Raw genomic sequence first — 6,000 nt, 5'->3', positions numbered from 1 at the left:
AACCTTTGATGATTTTTTTCCCAGCCCTGGTGATCTAATTTTAATACCATAAAGGAAAAATAACTTTTTTCTCCTTTTGATTAAGACATGGCTACTTTACACTGCTGATGCTCAAATTGCAGGGCCCTCTGAGATAAGTAACTTCAATAACGTGTTGCGGAATCATGTCAAGGAAAAACAGAGTAGTTGGCCCTTTTCCTTTGCCCTGGGCCTTCTGCTAGACCTGAGCAAGTCAACGTTCTCTCAGGGACTTCTATTTGCACAACAGTGCAGTATCCCAGTGCTGACTGGGAAAATTCCTAGGTACCTACACAGAGTTCGAGGCAAGCATGTGCAAAATAGTTCTCTTCTGACGCTGTGCAGTTTCCACCGCACTCCATTGTGGGGGGGACACCAGCTTTACTGTAATAAATTTGCGATGCATTTTTGCTTATTTAACTCAAATCCACTCAATTGATTTTCCTTATATTGTTATTATGTCTCGAATGTCACGTAAAAATGGCCAGCTGACCCAGCTATCTTCAGCTGCCAACTTGACTCCAACCCAGAACTGACTGAGCAGAACAAACCCCACACTGGAGAAATGCCTTGATGATATTGACTGTGGTATGTTTGAAGGGTATTGTCTTAACTGCTCACTGAGGCAGGAAGGCCAAGCCCACTGCATGACGTGCCTTTATACTCAGGTGGCTGCAGTTGCATGAAAGGTAGCTGTGGAAAAGCAAGCCTCAAAGCAGCTCCTTCCATAGTTTCTGCTTCAACCGTCTGCCTCCAGTTCTTTTCTTGGCTTCGTTTGATGATGGACTGAAACCTGCAAGATGAAATAAAACCTTACCTCACTTAGTTGGTTTTGGTCATGGTGTTTATAGTATCAATGCAATGAGCAGATTAGAACATGGCCAGATTCTTCAGTTGTAAAGGTTTTCTTCTTTAGATTACAATATGAAAATGAATGAAATTTGTTTTTTTTATACTTAGGTATTTTTTTGCCCTACAACATAGAAAATCTTTTAAAGTAAACTTCTGATAAATTAATAGAACTGTTATGTTTTGATAGCTGTTCAATATTTCAGTGCCTGTGCTGATTTTGTTCACCTGTGGCTAGCCATGCTAACATTGCTGAGGAGATCACAGTGTGATTAGGTTGGCAGTGTTCCAGTGTCAATGAGGTATGTCTATATTAGTTTAACTCAATCTTCCACCAGCCTGTGAGGTAAGCTTTTAATTAGGAAAAAAATAATGCCATGTTCTTCACTCTTACCATGTAAAACCTACCATATATATGTCTCCTTGTACAGGGTCTGGGGTGAGGAGAGGAGTGTGTGTGTGTGTGTGTGTGTGTGTGTGTGTGTGCAGTTTCTAGTACATAAGTTAGGAATATCTGGATGGGTGAAGAACCATTCATCATTCTGTAATCAGTGAATATATGGGTAGAAACACAGAATTAGAGGGGAGCTTTCACTGAGTCTCATGGTAGGTGTTGTTTTCTGTGCACAGAAATAATTAGGATGTGGGATATGAAATAATGTTCCCCTCATTATTTACTGAGTCTTCCAGGACTCCTTTCTGGGGAAATTTCCATCTTAGAACTATATTTTCTAACTCCCTTTGCTCCTGGGTGATGTATGTCTACTTAGGACAGCCCACACATATTTTCCAAGCACTCGCCCTTCCCTCCCTTTCCCCGTGTCCTGACTGCAGACCAGCTGTGGAGGATGGCAGTGCTTCCATCTGCACAGAAAGCTGCATGAGTGTTTAACAAAGGATACACCTGCACTTCCTGAGTATCACTGGTTCTGGACATATGCTAAATAATAAAGCCTCAATCTTTAAGGGGCTGAGATTTCAAATCCTTTTAAAAAGCAGCTCCTGCAATGTGCTTTAACGCAGCAGAAAGTAGCAGCTGGGATGGGCAAAAGGCAAATGACTCAAATGCTCTTTCATTTCCCTCTTCTTAGAGGAAAATAGTCATGGCCACCCTAACTGGAAATAAAATTAAGATTTAAGGTACCCTAAATCACACTAAGCTCTTACATTGTACTGGACTATTATCTACCTCTAGCTAAACCGTAACAAGTCAGTCATCCATACAGCAGGAAAGCAGAAGAATTCGTGAGAAAAATTCTAACAGTGGTATTTAAGTATAGTTCATCCTTGCCTCAACTTTCAGAAAAGTCATGAATAATAAAGAGAAAGGATATTATATTTAAAGAAATGTATTTATATTGCCTATAAAATTGCTTAAAATTCCTTGTGGTTTCACATTCACTGGGAATGCAAAATTCAGAGACTAATGACTGTTCTTATCAAAGTACGCAACGCAGAAAGTCTTTAACCAAATGCTTTAGTGGAATAGGAGGAAATTCTAGTCCATGGTTGCATTTCATCTTGCATTTTTGCTATTCTTCTCAGTGGGTACCCCACAAAGATAATTTGGCAATTGTAGGATTGTTCTTCACTACTGCGCAGGACAGTAAAGTTGATACATTCTTACCTCTTATCTTTGTAATGCCAGCTTTGCTACCTGGGCACTTACCCTTCTTTTGGCCAGATATCCATGTTCCATTTTCTTCAATCAACCAGCATCTGTAGACAGCAGTATACTTCCTCTCTGCCAGCTAACATAGTCCCAACGTCGAGGGCTGATTCAGTCCTTTTGTCCCCCATGACCATTACAACCTTATTTCTTCTTTTTTAAAATTTATTAGATTTTTTAAAAAATACCAATCCAAGTTCCCACTCCCTCCCCTCCTCCCATTCCCTCCACACACCCTCCCACCCCACCTCCATCCCATCCTCAGAGAAGGTAAGGCACATTGCTTTGTGGAAGTTCCAAGGCCCAACCTACTATATCTAGGCTGAGCAAGGTGTGCATCAAAAGAGAATAGGATCCCAAAGAGCCAGTACTTTCACTGAGACTTTTCTCAATAGCAGAAACATGCCTTGTTCAGACTTACTGAATCTCTGGTTTTAGGTTACACTTCTGAAGACTATATCTATTCTGCTTATTCAGAAAGATATTGTCATCATATATGGGCCCATTTATTTATGCATAACTATGGCCTTTGGAGATTTTTTTCCTGCTCATAGATTGTCATCATTGCTATCTCAGAGTGTCATTAGTCCTTAGAAATCTCACTTCTGTCCCCTTCCGAGTTCCTCTGCAGTCACCTGATAATTCCAAACTCTCTGTGTCCCCTATTAAGGAATCTTCAAACTTCAGGGTCTCTGTTCCTTAAATATGATGCCATTAGAAGAATAAAACTTGTATAACACAATAGCTTTCTGTGCATGACCATGCCATGTGATGTATACACTCAGTCCTCAGCCATTTGTTACCATATTTTACCATTTAGTGGATCAGTAACAAAATGCTAGTTATATATAGCAATGGCACAGATCAAGGGGTCTGGTACAGACACTAGCACAGTGGTGTTCAAAATATTTTGTATATGTGTATATGTGCATCTCTCTCTTTAAAGAGCTATAACAAAAGACCAATCGAATACACAGGCAACATAATAGAAAAAAAACCTAAAAAACAATTACATGTGTCCTGCAAAATGACTCAACAAGTAAAGACACTTATCACCAAGCCTATGTGAGAGCTGTCTGAGATCCATCCCCAATGTCACATGTTGGCAGGAGAGAACTGATTGTTGTAAGGTGTCCCTTGTTTCCACATGTGTGCTTAGAGTGCATATGCCCATACACCCCCCCACACCACAATGTACACATTTAAAATGCAATTGTTTTAAAATCCAGTCTTATGTTCAGAGAATATGTGTGTGGGAAGGGAGAAAAGGTAAGGAAGATTAATGGGAAGTATTTCAGGAAACAGACTAAAATTAGGCACAACTGTCAATGCACCATCAGATCACACAATCTCTTTGTGATATTACCTTATTTGTTTTTCCTCTTTGTAAATTTCATACCCTTTTCTAATACATAGAATATTATGTATTAGATATTAATACATATATGTATTAGTATATTAATATACACATATAATTTTAAATATATGCTGATCATTCTGTACAATGTTAACATGCTTTCCTAAAAAACCCACGGCCATCTGCCTAGAAATAGCACTGTCAACAGTGAACGGGGCCCTACCACATCAATCAGTAACCAAGAAAACAACCCATAGGCACACCCATGAGACAATTTGTTGGTGAAATTTTCTCATTTAAGGTTCCCCATCTCCAGGCAATTCAGGTTTGTGTCAAGTTGGTAAATCAACTTGTGTCATGTTGTAGTCATACGATAAATCTATTTCTATTTTCTGGAAATCTGCAGACTTATTTCCAGAGTGGCTACTCCAGTACACATTTCTCCCATTAGCCTGTATGGCTCCACTTCCCGACATCCAGAGTAGCTTTGCTATCATTTGTATTTCTGAAGATGGAATTTCCAACTAGGTTGAAAGGGAATATTAGAATAATGTATGAATTCCTATTTTTAAATATAAATATGTAAAGATTGAATGAGGAAACATTCACAAAGGGCTTTGAATCTACAAAGTACTAGGTAAACACAGAAGAAAGCTTGGTTACTGTCATAAGCAGCAACATTGGTGTAGGTAAGAATCTAAGTTAAACACGGTTGGTTTGAAAAAATTGTGGAAGGAATAGTTAATAAGAAGCATAATAAGCTTCATAATGTGAATTTGTAATATTACAGAAGCTAAAAAGGGCAAGATAATTATACACAACATTATCAGAAAAATATACTTTCTTCCAGGGAGTGAGAAAATTCGTCATGCCATGCTGATTGTGCCCAAGAACACCCGGAAGGCTTCTTAAGTCAGGTGATCCTGAAGGCTGGGTAAAGATGGCTGTGTCTACGGATGCCCAGGCCACTGCATTGTTAGCTTGCAGATGTACAGCAGTCTAATCCATCTGGAGTATTTGTTTCTTCTCAGACACCAGATTAGAGAAATACTCAGAAAATAGGTGTTATTATACTAAAAGATATCAAAAAGTTTTTAAAAACCAAGAGGAAAAACATAAGAATTGGGATATATGAGCACAGACATTACCTTGGTTAATTTATGTAAAAAGAATTATAAATAATTCATCATTTTGTTATTGTTTTAAAAATGTAGTAATTTCACCTCTTTCCCACATTTTTGAAGATTTTGATATTTGTAGGTATATAAAGACACTAATTGGGGATACTGAGCATACATAAATAACAATTGTGCCAAAACATGTTTATTCTTATTTATTCAGTGATGATAACATGTTCCTGGTTAGTGTCTAAGATTAATTTGAATATATTAATCAAATAACTTTCTAAACATAGATTATTGTGCTTACATCTGGAAATTATATAATAACAAAGTAATCATCTAAAAGCACAGAAGTAGGCTAGCCATAATTTAAGCATCTCCTCAAATAGTAATAAAGCATCAGAAAATATAACCCTACTTGAAATGCAACAAGAGATTAATTGGATATTCAAAGATTACAAAAAATGTGAAATAGCTTTTGATCAACAAACTAAATTGTAAAAACATCCATAAGATCCAAGAAGCATACACACAACCAAAATCTCTGGCGTATTCCATTTATTATTAAGAATCATATATACAATATTTGCTTCTTAAGTAGCATTTGTTATTAAATGATTGCCCTATACTCTTGAATGTAGATTGACAAGCTATGCTACAGTAACCAGAGCTTGCATAAATAAATGAAAATCTGACAACCTTTCATTCCTTAAAATTATTGCATTGAAAAGAAAAAAAAGCTAGCTTCAGGATAGTTGGCTTATTGTGCTTTTGCTTCATTTTCAGTTGGTTTCTGTTTCCCTGCCAGAGTCACTATTAAGCAGATTACTAGCTGCACTCCAAACAACACATCTTTTTGCAAGCTACTTCTTCATACAAAATGAATGCACTGACTTTGGGAAAAAAATAAAGATATTGCTGTGTCTTTTATATTACAAGAAAATATTCTTTCTTGCTATGAATATGTGACGTGTTAAAAAGCTGTA

General features: G+C 37.4%; 1 long non-coding RNA gene across 1 annotated transcript in view; it reads right to left on the bottom strand.

Annotated features, from left to right (window-relative positions):
- Positions 1 to 742: 742 nt before the first annotated feature.
- LOC142848591 (uncharacterized) overlaps positions 743 to 6,000 on the bottom strand; it is a 32,364-nt gene continuing 27,106 nt past the window's right edge. The window contains exon 3 of the long non-coding RNA XR_012910428.1: positions 743 to 811. This is a non-coding gene — a long non-coding RNA (uncharacterized LOC142848591). The remainder of the gene's footprint in view (positions 812 to 6,000) is intronic.

Source organism: Microtus pennsylvanicus, chromosome 4 (genome assembly GCF_037038515.1).
Source record: "Microtus pennsylvanicus isolate mMicPen1 chromosome 4, mMicPen1.hap1, whole genome shotgun sequence".
Classification (NCBI taxonomy): Eukaryota; Metazoa; Chordata; class Mammalia; order Rodentia; family Cricetidae; genus Microtus; species Microtus pennsylvanicus.
Note: the sequence above shows the minus strand (reverse complement) of the source record. Positions and strands in the feature narration are given on the sequence as shown.